The sequence below is a fragment of the Python bivittatus genome, unplaced genomic scaffold, assembly GCF_059951505.1.
Source record: "Python bivittatus isolate LINGU-HERP-01145 unplaced genomic scaffold, Pbiv_v1 ctg000330_np1212, whole genome shotgun sequence".
Classification (NCBI taxonomy): Eukaryota; Metazoa; Chordata; class Lepidosauria; order Squamata; family Pythonidae; genus Python; species Python bivittatus.
In genome coordinates, this window is record NW_028277058.1 from 53,792,383 (window position 1) to 53,807,376 (window position 14,994).

General features: G+C 40.2%; 1 long non-coding RNA gene across 1 annotated transcript in view; it reads left to right on the forward strand.

The window, feature by feature from the left end:
* Nucleotides 1–14,768, forward strand: part of LOC148215977 (uncharacterized) — a 28,402-nt gene extending 13,634 nt beyond the window's left edge. The window contains exon 5 of the long non-coding RNA XR_015796335.1: nucleotides 14,176–14,768. This is a non-coding gene — a long non-coding RNA (uncharacterized LOC148215977). The remainder of the gene's footprint in view (nucleotides 1–14,175) is intronic.
* Nucleotides 14,769–14,994: the final 226 nt, after the last annotated feature.

The following is a 14,994-nucleotide window of genomic DNA, read 5'->3' on the forward strand; positions in this document are numbered from 1 at the left end:
TTACCACACTTCCATTGGAAGGACTGACTTCCATATCCAAAGGTATCCATTGGTTATGGTCAAAAAAGTAAAAATGTCAGCCATGACAATGCAATGTGTATGAAGATAGCATCTGATACTATACTCCAGAATGTATTTTCCCCATAAATAAGCATAACTCCAGCTGAACTCTGGACTGAGAATATGGAGGCAGAAAATTAGACTGGGTCATATAAAATTGCCATTTTTACTCTGCTTAAATATTGAGAACATGGATTGTTGCTCATGATAATTACTGCCCTATTCCCAACCAGCAGAGACTGTTTCTCAGGTAAGAAAAGCGGGAAGACTTGACATTTTCAACTTACACTAGGTAAAAACCATTAGCCACGCTGAGTGAAATTCTGGGAAATCTTGAGAAGAGCATTTGATGTCAGAGTTGACGTTCCCATCAAAACACTGGAATTTCTGGTTACTGTTGTCTTCAGAGAGAATGACAAAGAACGAGTTTCTTGTAAAAACAAAGACCTGGGAGAAAATATCATCATTAAACTATTTATCAAGTTTTGCTTTCATTAAGCTTACTGGAAAGTCCAAGAAAATACATTCCTAACATTGAGAGGTAATCACTTTGATGATGACTGAATTGCTCATAGGTTGAGAAGTTCTTAGACAGCTGAATTACTCAAATCTGTTGTTACAAACTGCATTCCAAGGGAACCAGAATATCATCATGATTTTATCAAGGATATTTCCATGAGAAGATAAGGTATAGTAAACAAGCTTCCTAGAATGATATCTGGTTGTTCTCAAGAACTTCTGGTACTGCTTCATGAACTTCGGGTGCTACAAGTGGCATAGATTTCATCTTCCCAGAGTTTTTACTGATTCTTCCTAGGGAGGGAGAAGTATAATAGGGTTCTTTTGGGGGCATCTGAACTTCCTTGAGCAGCAAAGTGCTGATCTGTACCTGTATCCTTGTCTTTGCTCCTTGACGTTACCTCCTGGTATACCCTCGTCAAGACTGACAGTTATCTGGACTACTTGTACTACTATCTTATCCTTGTCTTACCTGACCCTTTGATAAAGAGCCACCCATAATGGAGACAGGCTAAGATGGTGGGCCACCCTACTCTTCAGCCACAGAGGGCAGATTAGTGTGTACAATAGACACACTCTCAATAGATCTGTCTCAATTAGCATCTAGCAAGCCACAAGCCACAGTATAGCTCTACAGTATATAAATATTTTAAATATGTTCATGCCAGCTAACACTTATCATTAGCAGTTATTCAAAGGTTTCATATAAGTTTGGCACATTTTTGGCACCAGCCATTAGATGGATAGTTGATTTTCTCTGGGCAATAAACTGGTTTCCTGGGAAATAAGGTTTTCTTGAAAAGAAAAAGGGTTTTTACCTAGTTATAAAGTTGCAAAGAACTTTTAGGATTTCAGCTTTTAAGATGCCAGATATTACTTCAGGGTTACACATACATCTTTGGCTATGGGCTTATTTCTGCAAGCTTATAATATCCACTCAGTTGTATTTCATTCAATAAATGGAATATTACAAAATATTCCCATCACCAAAGCTCTCACTTTGGGGGGAAAAAAAGTGCCTTGCAAAGTGTCCAGAAGGAGACACAGACAAAGAATGTGCAATTTACAATGTGCAAAGAATGTGTTCTTGAAGGCATAAACACAGAGAGAGAAAGATAGATGTGGGTACTCTTCCTGAGAAATACACTGGTTCCTCTCGACTCGCTGTCTCTTACTCCTTTACAGAATACCTACATCATCCTATGATTATCTAAGAGACAACCCATGTTAGATGAGTCCCCCTCCCTACCCCAACTTCCATACATTATTTGTGGTTGGGCATTATCCGATGAAAGAATATGCACCTTTCTGAGCCAGTTGAAGCAACTTCATGTAGAGCGATCACTGCTAATAAAGGTATTGCTAATAAACAGGCATCAGTCATCTTTATATTAATATACTATACCACACTACACAAATTTGAGCATTATTTTCCAGGATTCACATTTTAATGAGTTCAGATAACTCTGCAAACCAACTAGCCTTGACGCTCCATTGTTTGTTCTTGGGGTTATCATCCTTTCTTTGTTTCATGCAATAAATAACAGAAATCAAAAGGGTAACTTGAAGGTGCCTGGGCAGTCAAATGCACGCTTGTTATTTAGCAACGATATATGTCTCCCTCAACCCTCATTTATTATGGTTTAATGTCATTTAGGGCAAGCCTGCAGCAATTTTAAAAGCTAGCTGTGCAAACCTTTTGACGTCATTCCCAAAAGGTCCTGGCTGTACAAATCATCTGCGATTTACTGTATTAAAAAAAACCCCAAAAACCTATGGTCAGTGTCAGCCTCTCAGGGGGGCCTGTAAGTAAGTTACTCAACTCTCTGGAATGGGCATATGGTTGCCATCAGAGTTATATTGTGGCTGTCATTGCTGCAGAGACTGAACTCACATGCATAACTTTTCAGATGCTAGATGATCACATACTGGCCTGTTTCAGCCACCCATTCATACAACCTGGCATGAGACAGAGAGATCATGCAACTAAGGAAATTGAGTCCTTGGTTCCATTCTCAAGCCTTTTAGAGGTATTTATCCATCCAACTAAGGGGACGTGGTGGCGCAGCGGCTTAATGATGCTGAAAGTTGCCGGCCAGAAATGGTCGATGCTTCAGCGGTTGGAGTCCAGCCTTCGCGTTAACAGGGTGAGCTCCTGTTTCCTCCCCAGTTCCTGTCAACCCAACAGTTCGAAAACTCACGTGAGTAGATAACTGGGTACTCTCACTCTGGTGGGAGGAAAAATTCTGGCGGCGCCTTGCAAAAAGGAGTCGGGAGTAGTTGCCAGTAAAACGTGAAAACCGTGCTCACCCGAAAAGGGCGCAAAGCAACGGAAACCCTGCCTCCTGTGCTTGCCAGCTGGGCTCCGCTCTAGGAAGGAGGCTCTGGCAAACCACTTCCAAAACACCTTGCCTTGAAAACTGCAAGGACTCGTCCAAGCAGTCACTGCAGAGTCGGTAACGACTGAGCGCAGATAAAAAAAAAAAAAAAAAAATCCATCCAACTAAAATGTGTTTTCTTGCAAACACTCAACTATAAGCTTTCTAAACACTTGGGCCATGCAAAACTGAATTCAGTGTGTAGTTCTTTGACTTGGAAGCAAACTGTTACAATCCCATTGAGTCTATGGAATAGCTAAAAAGCCTTGATTTACTAAAGTCAATGACATTAACCAATTTGCGCGCAGAATTAGGCTTCTGGCAGTATGTTGCAATCCTGTGGTCTATAATAGGTATGAATGATACTTACTTGCAAGCCAGTGGCCTTCCAATAGTTTTCTAAAAAAAGAGAGAAAATGCCAACATTAGTGCTGTGCAGAAAAACTCTCCTGCATATTCTCTTCCTACTTCTCTTTTGATGAAGAGAATTTGCTTTTGAAATTTCTCTCAGAGTAGAAGAGAGTTTCAGTGACATTTTCATGGGTGAAATGGGATAATCTTGCATTTATATAATGGGTGGCCAAAGTGTGTCTCTGTGTATGTCCTGTCTTTCTTTGCACCATTATGTCTCTCCCACTTACTCTGAACTTCTTAAAAGGGGAATAATATTAAAGTGTCTCAATCCATATGGTTGAGCATTTCCCTAAAAGATCTTTGAGAGATCCATATGGGAACTAGAGATGAATGCGTATTTTCTGTTTTGTGTGATTTGAGATATGCAGAAACTCACATCACAGTTTAAGAACCACTAGAGATAGAAAGATTGACCATTTGTCCATCGAGAGTTAATACCTTCTCTGATGGGCAGCAGCTCTCTAGGATCTCAAGAAGAGAGAGGGCTTTCATGTCCTACTAACTGATTCACATTGCCCAAGGATGGTCATCCTGGCTCACATACATCCCCAAACCCCATTTTTGTGGCACTGGGAATCCCTCCATTTGTCCTGCTGACATTTTTGTAGCCAAGCAAATTGTGGCTGTTTCCCCCCAGTTGGGAGGAGAAAAGCAAACCAAATAGATGTTTGTACCTCCGCTAAGATCTAACAGGGCTATAATTGAAAGCAAAACCATCTTCCTAGTGATGGCAAAACTGGACCAGAAATCTATCTGCTCTAAAATAATTGCCTTCTGTGTGAATCATTGAAACACAGGGCACGCAAGCTGGGCTCCAGATCTGTTGTGTACATGGAAGTGATGTCAATGGAAATGCCAAAGATATGAACCCAGACTTTTTGGGTTACAACATATGGAGCTTGAATTAAGCCAAAGCTTTACTGGAAACATGGAGTACCCTTCTTATTATGCAGATCTGTTATTCTTCCCCCTTTCCAGCATCCAGTGATTGGCTTTTCTGCACACTAAGCATATTCAAAATCTTGCTTTGTTCTTCCAAACTCTGGTCCTTTCCTCCAAATCTCTGAATCCCACCTGCAGACTCCAGGATGAAATTGGGCACTTAACAAGTGCAGAGCCAGTAGGCACCACTTCATCCTTACCACTTAATCTTAATTCCTGCTGGCAGGTAACTGAACTGAAATGCTTCTCAAAGAAGGAAAGCACAAAAATTTGTGCACTGGCAAAATTAAGTTATGGGGAAGTTTGGATTTTTCAGAGCATGGGCTTGTTCAAGAAAACAGGTAAGCATCAGTAATGGAGTGTCTGTAGGGGGTCAGAAGAGTCATTGATCACAGCTATCTCTTTAATGTATATTGCATATGGAACACATGTAATAAGGAGTGGGGCTTTGGTTGCATGGGGGTGGCTGCCATTTTGATTTTTTGGACCCCCCCTCCCCACAGATGCTCCTGATGTATGTTTGAGAGATTAACAAGATAATTCTTTCATAAGAACACCTCCATATTTATCTTACATTTAAGCCTTACTGGTTTTATTGAGGTGGTTTTACCAGAAATGACTTAAAAGATGCAGTTCTATAACCAGATTTAACAGGAGTGAGGTTCCTGTCTCCTTTGTCCTGATTTTTTTAAAAATAAAAACCAGCATTGGAAGGCTGATCCCAGGAGCAAATATTTCCTTGGGGACAGTGCTTAAAACGTAATTGTAATTTAGATAACAATTTCCAAATCTTTATTGCTTCTCCATGAGGAATTTTGGGAGAAGTCTGCAGTACCTCTTCCTTGTACAATTGGTTGACCACTATGAGAAGAGACTGCTGGATTGGATGGGCCATGGAACCAATGTCCTTATGTTCTTAGAATATGTTACTGTATTTATGTTTAAATATTTTTAGATTATGAAGGAATTTGCAAGGAGATATAACCTTGCCCCTAAGTTCTACTACTGGCAACTCTTTTCGTGATGTCGATGAAAGTCATAGCATCTATATTCATAGACGATCCAGATGTATTTGAGAATATTGCAAGGCAGATGGACTTGTCCACAGTGGTGATGGATCTGAAGCCTGGGACAGATTGTCCTGGAAAAAAGAATCTATCTACGTGGCTGCTAAAAGTTGACACTGACTTGATGTCACATCATCAGTCCAAAGAATTTTAGTTCTTTGAAATGCCTATATGTAATGATCTCATCCTCCCCTCTTGGATTAATTGCTGGATCAGAATCTAACTATCCACCTAATGTCATACTTCTGCAATGCTATGGTATAGCTTTGGGCAGCATAAAAGAAACACCCCCACACATTTAAAAACTTGTAATAAGTATTTAAATGCTATTAGTGGGGGTGAGGTGGGGGAGAAGCTGGAGAGATACTTGCTCCAAGTGGAAAAATGGATCACTTTGCCTTGATGCTTCCAACTGAAAGCATTCCAGCAGATAATTTGGTCTTCTGAACCCTTCTTTGGCTGAATGTCTTCTGTGTATGCACACCTGCACACCAGGCCATCCTAGGCCCGCAAAGTGGTGCTGTGATGTAGCATGGTAGCTCCAATGGGGCACCCAAGATTCAGGATGTCTCTTTGCCTTGTGGAACTGCATCATGGGAGTATGTGACGCCATGAACAAAGTGATACCCCACTTTGTATCTATGTACAGGCTTAGAAAGTCTATATTAAGAGGGTTCGTTCTAAAAATACAGAGAGTTGCAGAAATGGAAAAAAAAATTATGGATGTACCTCTGCAAAAGTGTGAGAAAACCTCATGCAAGAATAGCTCATTATTTTGGTTCTTAACCAGAAGTTGAAACCACTGATGCTGTTTGCTGGGATAAGAATCAGTTCAGCTCAGAATGGGGTATTTGTGCATTAGAGCTGTACAAGCCTTCCATGAGGTCTCATAGCCAAACTGGCTGTCTCTTATACTATGGACCTCCTCATGGCCAACAAACTTTGCCTGTCCCTAAACTTCTCACCCTGCCAGCACAGCTAAAATGCAGCCCCGCTGACACTGCCATAAAATAACGTTTTGGAGATATATATATATGTGCACTCTCACCTTACCACATCAAAAATGGATGTGAAAAGGGATTTAGCAGTGATGCACAAAGCCTAATTCATTCATACAGCATTCAAAGTACTTTAGGGAGCAGGCTGTGGGAGACTGTTTTCTGCCTGACTAATATATTATACCTGGATAACTCAGTGCTTGCCAGCAAAGTGAGCCATTCTGGTTAGGTAAGTGGTAGAGCGATTATCTAGTATGTAGCTAAAGGAAGCAGCACTTGTAGGAAGGATGGTGTTACAATGGAAAACAAGAAAATGAGACCAGTGATAGGCAATATATTGTATGAGCAAAGAGCAGAGGAAAGATGAAGCAATATTGTTCTCCAATACATCTGGTATTGATTAACTGATTGCATTTCTATCCCACTTCTTTGAGAGCTCATGGTGACTTCTCAGCAGGTCTTCATTCATGTTGTCCCCTCAAGAACAACCCCTCTTGGATTGGAAGACAGTGACTGGCCAAAGGAATTCAATAAATGGATGCTGAACTTGGGTTTCCATGATCCAGGTCCAACACCATCACCACTACTGTACATTGGCGCTAGCTCAAGATTCCTTCCCTTTGATGTAGCCCAGCTGTAAATAGCTCTGAGTCAGACTGGATCTTTTGTCTGAACTACAGGCCTCCCATCCTTCAGCTCAAATATCTACTCTATGTTTTCCTTTCTCTTCATCCCATTTTCACAGGATCCTTGGCTTCTGATTTAGCTGTTCTTGGCTTCCAACTCTTCCTAGTGTTGATTGTGGGGTTGAGAAGAGAGATAGTCAATCCTTAGGCCAAAGTCTACATTCAGCCCTCTGGTACCCAGAGCCCTCCAGGGCCATTTTTTTCCAATGCTGGAGGAAAATTTAAAAGCTGCAATAGATACCTTAACCTTACTCTTTTTCTTCCAAGATTTCACAGTCATCTATAGTTCCAAGAACCCTGATAGCCACAACAGAGTGGAGATGATATTCAGGATCAACAGAAGGAAATACTTTTTACACAGCACACAATTAAACTGAGGAATTGGCTGCTAGTAGTTGTGGCAATAGCAGCCAATTAGGATGGTTTTCAAAGGGGGCTGGGCAGCTTTCTGGAGATGTTGGTCTTGTGAGTTTCCCAATATGCTTGGTTGATTGCTCTGTGAAGGCTGCATTAGATGGTCCCTCAGGGCCTGAGATTCTTATAAAGCATTTTCTGACTCAACAGTATTCAGCTCAGTGATTCAGAGATACTAGCAGCCTCTTCAAATCAATGATGTGCATCTTTTGGGAGGAAGGGCAGGTGGGTGCCTTGGGCTCACAACTCTGTTATTGACTCTTTAGGACCCATGAATGTGACACGGGATGTTGGGGGTATGAATAATTATGTTAATATTTGGTAGGGCCAAAACCGATGACAAGGAATGGGATGTCAATTAAATATTAGGAAGAATTTCCTAAGAGTTCAAGTGGTTTCACAGAGGAATGGTGAACCACAAAAAAATTAAATTAATGATTTAAATTAGAATTCTACTAGCAGAAATTGGGTGGCCACCTATCAGGGTTTCTGTAGCAAAGGATGAGACTAGACAAACTTAAGATCCCTTTCCACTCTATTATTTCATGTTTGTAAGAGTCAATCTGTTACCCAACTGAAGGAAACAAGAGCATAACTCTTTCTAAGAATGTACTATTTGTGTGTCCTTGTTTTGCTTAAATTGCAAACTGATAGTGGGATCCTGGGGCAAGTGCCCCAGAGTGAGTTCACTGATGCAATTTTTTGATGTTCATAGAAAAAAGCTTGAGAAAAATGTGGTCAAAGAAAGGCACTGTAAACTGTAAAATTTCACTCCAAGGGACGTAATAAATAAGACTGATATCAGATTGTGAGAAACTGTCCGATTGGAGAGGGCTTTACACTTGATCTTTCAACTGCTTTTGGTGTTGGAGCAGCCAATGCTGTGCAACATGAGTTACAAACTACTAACACAAACTGGAATTTCTGGATGGCCTTGAGAGGATAGCACACAGGGAGAAATTCTGAGAAAGTGGAATATGAAGTCCAGATGAGATCCCTGCAATCTTCCTACTTGCTTTGCCAGATTGTGCATTTGGTAGAATCAAATTTTCCTGCCCTTGCAGGCAAGAAGATAGTAACTTTGAATATGAATTGTATGCACATCTACTAGAAAAACATGGGAGGAACAACAAGCTTCTATAGTTTTGCAGATAGTGTATATTGACAGCATAGCTTCTAATACACAATAAACACCTTCCTGCTCTTGGTTTAAGATTTCCTCTACCAATTCCAAGATTTCAGAACTTCTAACTAATCTAATCTAGCAGTTCTTGAATGGTGTTGCCAGGTGTCTGTGAGGGGTGGGGGGGAGGTTATTAAAAAAATCAAGGTAGTGGTGGCCATGACCACACAAAATGGCCCCTCCCCTCTTTATGTATGTTATGCATTTGATACAAATAGATCAAGACTTTGAGTACACAGTCATGGCCACCATCTTTTGACCCCCTCTTCCCTTCCCAGATGGAATGCTGCCCAATAAGCCAGGTTCCCGTCAGTTCTGCTAACTAGAGAAACATCTAGCCCAGCCATTCAACGTCATCATCATGACTTCTGGAATAAATCATATTCTGATCATCATGTTTTAGGATGATATTGGATAACTATATTTACTCAACGGTAGGAAAAAAAGGAAGACTTGTTTCAGATAAGTAATATCGAAACAGTCTGGAGAGCTTCCATAACATCTGGGTCTGGCTGTATCTGCTTTTTTCTTTTACTGTAAAAATGCACTTGTTAACATCTGGCTCTTCTTATTTCAGCATAAAGAGAATCACATTTGGAAAGGGGGAAGACATTACAGGAGAGCAAACCTTTGTATTTATAATAAAGTCTAACATAGGCAGCTTTTTCTATTTTTCCACCATGTCTGTGGACAAAGGAGTCAGGTGAACAATTCCTCTGAAGTTTTCCAGGAGGGAGACACTTTCCCTCAATTTTAGTGGTGACAATAGCACCATTAGGGGGAACCTCCTTAAAAGAATGGGGAAAATTCTTAGAAATCTTTCTCAACCAACCTCATAACTCAGATCTCTTCTGCCATTCTTGATCAAATTGAAAACTGTACAAAATATTATTTTCACCTCTGATCTTCCAGATAAAGACATCTGTGTGTGTGTGTCTTGGCTAAGGAGCCATCTGAGTGGACTAGTAATAAAAAAATGGAATCCACTAGCTAGATCTACAAGAAATGATTTTTTAAAAAGATTCCTTGCCTCCTTGTCTTTCTGATCTGTTATACAAAGCAATAATCAGGACCAGCTGAAACATTGCAAAGAATCCTTGGAGATGTGGAAAATATTATTGTACCTTTGTCAGCACTCAGCAGGGCTGAAGAGGAAACAGAAAGAAAACAAATGAAGTTAGAGGACATTCATTGTCTTAACCATTCTCTTCCTGTATTGCTGAATACATTGCCCATATGGCAATCAGATGTGGTGTTCATGTCTACCTACAAATCCATCATGTGTTCCAATAACTCTCATTCAGGAAATGTACAACCATTCTGTTGCATTCTTTCAGCTACAAAACAAATCTAGCTTTCTGATCCAAAGCATTTCATAGTTAGTGATCTTCCCTTGGATCAGAAAGGTCCTCCTAATACAGTTTCATGATGAGTTTAGAATAGCAATCTTCTGCATAGCCTTGCAAGTACTGTATATTTGTTTGCATTGGTTGTAGCTCTCCAGATGATTGACTGCAGCTGCCAACTTCCCTTGCCCACTGACCATGCTGGCTGAGTTGATGAGAGCTGGAGTTAAAGAAGAACCCAGGAATAGTTCAGCTGGCATAGGACAAAGCACATCTTAGTCCAGTATTTTGTTTCTCACAGTGATTGAGCACGTGTCTCTGGGATGTTAGCAAGCAGGAGGTGGAGATTTGCCCCTCTTGTGGTTCCCTGCAACTGATATTTAAAGGCATGCTACCCCCAATCTAGAAGTAACTTTGAGTCTTCAAGACTAATTGCCCTCAAAACATAGACAATCTCCGTGAATTTATCCAATTCTCTTTTAAAGCCACCACCATGAGTCGCCATCAACTCATCTTGTAGTAATGAATTCCACTGCTTCCTTATGGACTATATGAAGAACTGTTTTCCTTCCAATTAGCCTTGCTAAATGACTTCAAATGATACCTGAAGGACCAAATAGTACCCATACCTGCTTGTCTCACCATTGGTCCAAGTCCTTAGTCCTCATCTTTTACAAGAAAGGTCAGCAATGAAGGTGACAATCATATCTACCATACTTCTAGACGGTGCCCACTGTCTCCCTCCATTTTTGATTTTTTTTCTGTTGATATTTCTAATTCATTTCACATTTGTGTAGAATTTTCTCACCTGAGATTTCATGAAAAATTTATTGACTATTGCCCTATTGAAACTAACCATTTTCCCCTCCTTATTTTCATAACTGTAGTTGTTATTGCCATTTTCATCATCATCATCATCATCATCATCATCATCATCATCATCATCATCAATGCTTGGGGTATACAGCTGTTTTCTTGCTTGTCACTCTGAAACAATAAATACAGCAGCTCACGTGGGTTGAGGCAAGAGCTCAGCTAAATATTCCTTCCTAGCAATGCTAGTAGCAGTTAAGGATTTGGACTAGGAGTAAGCAGACCTAGATTCTACTCCACCCTCAGCCATGGAAGCTTCCTGGGTGACTTTCCCCAGTCACTCATTCTCCACCCAACCTCCCTCTCATAGAATTGCCATTTTGGGAGAAAAAGGAGAAGGAAACTAGCTGCTCTGACTTCAGCTCCTGAAGGAAAGGCAGGAGAGAAATCTAACAAACAAATCAGATTGATCTTCTTTCTGCGAACATGTTTTCAGTTCCTAATTTGCCTTACTCCAACTTAATTGGGAGAAATTAAGTGGGGGAAGAAGAACTTTTGTTATTACTTAAATTGTACTCTGTCCCTCCATTACATTTAGGCTAGACATATACAGAAGGGGAGTGGGTGGGTGGGTAGGTGAATGCTATGGCTTTCCAACCTAGCCCCTTCTAAACTTATTGGGACTGCAAGTCTGATTATTCCCGGCCAGCATCACTACAGCATCATGGGATCAATATTATCTGATACTTTGATAGCAAGTGTTATCTGATTATTTATTTGATTATAATTATTTATTTGATTATAATTATTTGATTATCAGTATTATCTGATACATTGGTAGCAAGGTGAGTGTATAACAACTTTCCAAAAGGAGCACACGTAAGCCAAAACATACTGCATTTCATTTCCTCAGTGTTGGGTTTTCAGCATGTAGAGTGGAAACATCTGCAGCAGATGTTCTTTCCATGCCCAGACAAACATGCAACACTTTCATGCAATGTGGAACACAGCACTGAGTGATGACTTGATAATATTTTGCCAATAAAAGGACATCTTTCTTCTACTATCTCTAAAAAGGCATCTATGACCATTAATTTCTCCTCTCCTCTCCTCTCCTCTCCTCTCCTCTCCTCTCCTCTCCTCTCCTCTCCTCTCCTCTCCTCTCCTCTCCTCTCCTCTCCTCTCCTCTCCTCTCCTCTCCTCTCCCTTCAAATCAGTGTTGACTCCTAGTGACTGCCTGGGCTAGTCCTTGCAGTTTTCTTGGCATGGTTTTTGGAAGTGGTTTGCCCTTGCCTTCTTCTTCCTAGGGCTGAGAGAGAGGGACTGGCCCAAGGTCACCCAGCTAGCTTCATGCCTAAGGTGGGACTAAAACTCACAGTGTCCCCGTTTCTAGCCCAGTGCCTTAACCACTATACCAAAATATGTTATATATTACATAGTGGAAACAGTCTGGGTTTACTGATTCATGTAACATGGATTTTGTTAATTTGCCAAGCCACTTATATGTTACTAATGCATGAAGCAAAGGACTCATCAGCTAAATCAAGGATACAGAACTTGCTGCTCTTCAGATGTCACTGAATTATATTCCCAGCAACCTTTCCTAGTGTTTGGTTGTGCTGCTACGAGTCCAACAACATCCAAGGTTCATCTGTTTCCCATAGGAACAAGTTTTCCCTCTCCACCCCATTCTAAAAACAACTACGTAAATGGCTTCATGGCTCACTGATGTAACAAGAATGCTAAAAAAACAATTGGCTGGCTCTGGAATTTCCATGGACCCAATGAGGCAGCTGTTCAGAGTCTACCTGGAAGAAAGGTTGATGGAGCTTACTTCTGAGTAAATACCCACTGGCTGGGAAGTATAACCACATGACAGAGGTTGACCCTGATGCATTTGAAGAAAGTAGAGCTGCAAGAAAGAAAGGAACCAGCAATACATTTTCTTAAAAGGGCTTCAGATCATTGCTTGTGGTCTAACCACATAAACAAGGGCTTCCTGCACTGGAAATAGTCTTCAGATGATCCAGTGAATCATTCCTAATTAGCCGGAAATGAATCTTTTGGGTTTGAATCAAATGAGACTCAGAGGTAGGGAATTGTTCTCATGACAGAATTCACTGTCAGCTCATCAATAAGTGTCTTCCTGCTAATTAAATGAAATTCTCTTCCGGTCTTCCTTAGGTTTGTGAGTTTTCAATGCTTTGTGTTCCAATTACAGTCTAGAAAGTGGAATGCTTCCATTTGGAGGATTGCAGATAATAGGCACCATGGATCTATTCTGTTGTTTTCTCATTTAATGGGTTTTTTGGTTCAAGAAACAGAAGGACAGAAAGTATTGAGCAAACATGGAAGAATTAGAAATGGGAGACATTACCATCAAGCCTAGGGGTGGGTGGCTATATCAAAATTTGTTTCAATTTTTCATTTTGATCTAGTTAAGTTTATTGTCCTGTAAGTACATTTCTTACACTACCATTTTATATATTTGGCACACATTTCTCCAGATGTGTATTTTTGTGTAATAACTATGTTTTCCTTTGTGCATTGATTTGAAAATACAAAATTATATAAATTCACATTCAAAGGCAAGCTAAATTTCCCTTCTAACCAAGGGTGTCTGTAGAGAGGTGATAAAAAAAAATCAAGAGGTGGAGCATAGTTGTGGCTGCCATCTTGACCTTTTTGATCCCCTGTGGACACCTGTACTTCTAAACCTAATCTGAGACTTGGATCACATTCTGTGAACAGGACAATGCAATTACATGTGTTGGAAAGAATCCTCAGTCACCTTGTGTACTGCCTTCTTATCCAAGTCATATTTTCCTAAAAATAGAGTGTAAAATTCAGGAATCATCACACAGGAGCTTGTGTGATGTCAGTTCACACAAATGTCAGTTCAGTAAGATGTGGTCCAACGGCAACATCAAGAATGGAAATAAATAAAGCAAAATCCATGAATAGCACAACACAGTTTCATGAGATTGTGACATATTTGGAATGATCCTGCAAACAGAAGGAATGAAGAATGATCAAAAGTGGAATAAAACAGAAGGGGAAGTTTTTAGAAGAGAGAGAAGTAACAGAGACCTGAGAAAAAACAGAATTTGTAAGTACAAAGTCACTTGCTAGGAATAAACAAGGAAGTTAATTATGGTAAAGTTAAGCTATTCAAACAATATTTGTAAATAGTACTGTATTCCACAATTAACTATGCGTGATCCAATTATCTGTTAAATAAAAAATATATGAGATTTATCTACTTATGTACACAAAAACTATTGCATGTTGTGAAAATATGTGAATAGCCAATATGAGCTTTTTTTTAAAAAAATGAATACTTCTCTGCTAACAGGGACAACAAAACGACCTACGGACATCATTCCAGTCAACTCCTGTGCCACGTCCTAGCCAGAAACCTGTGGATGTTCCTGGAAGCTGAAGAAAGTGATTGATCAAATGTTGCCATCATGTTCTAACAAAAAGACAGTTCACCCAGCCTAGTGTTTTCACTGACAATGGAATACAGTAGTATGGGCAAATGGCTTGTCCAAAACATTTGGAGGGCACTTGGTAAGGAAACCTGCCAAGAGTTAGGCTGGCTCATTGTCTCACTATTCTGATCTGATAACCAAGGGGGCAAGCTGACACTCTGAACTGCAACATAAATAACATGTGATGTGATTCGATTTGTTTTCTTGATTTGGTGTCATTCTGCTCCTCCCCTTCGTGATTCTTGGATGTTCTATTGCAATCAGCATCCTTTGAGGTTTGAACAATGTGTTTGGTTGGCCCTTGTCATTATGTTATCCATTCTTTGTTAGAATTCATATGTATATATAACATGTACTACTTAATCCATTTTTCCCTCCGGACAAAGATTAATTACTGCAAGTCATATTTAATTCTCCATGCTTTATAGTGAAACACAGATGCAAACAAAGAGAATACAATAAAGGAACGTTTCTTTTATTTGATCCTCCTGTATGTTATCTGCATCAAGTCATCAATGGTGGTAGGTCTGTCAAAACTGAATATACACGCTTCCTTTAATAGCATTCTTTGAGATAGGAGTCTTAGCAAAATTGGTTCCCAACCTGCATCACAGATGCCGCAAGTGAGTGTATTTATACCCAAACAAAACTAGGAGGACCTGTGGCTCTGGTTACAATCA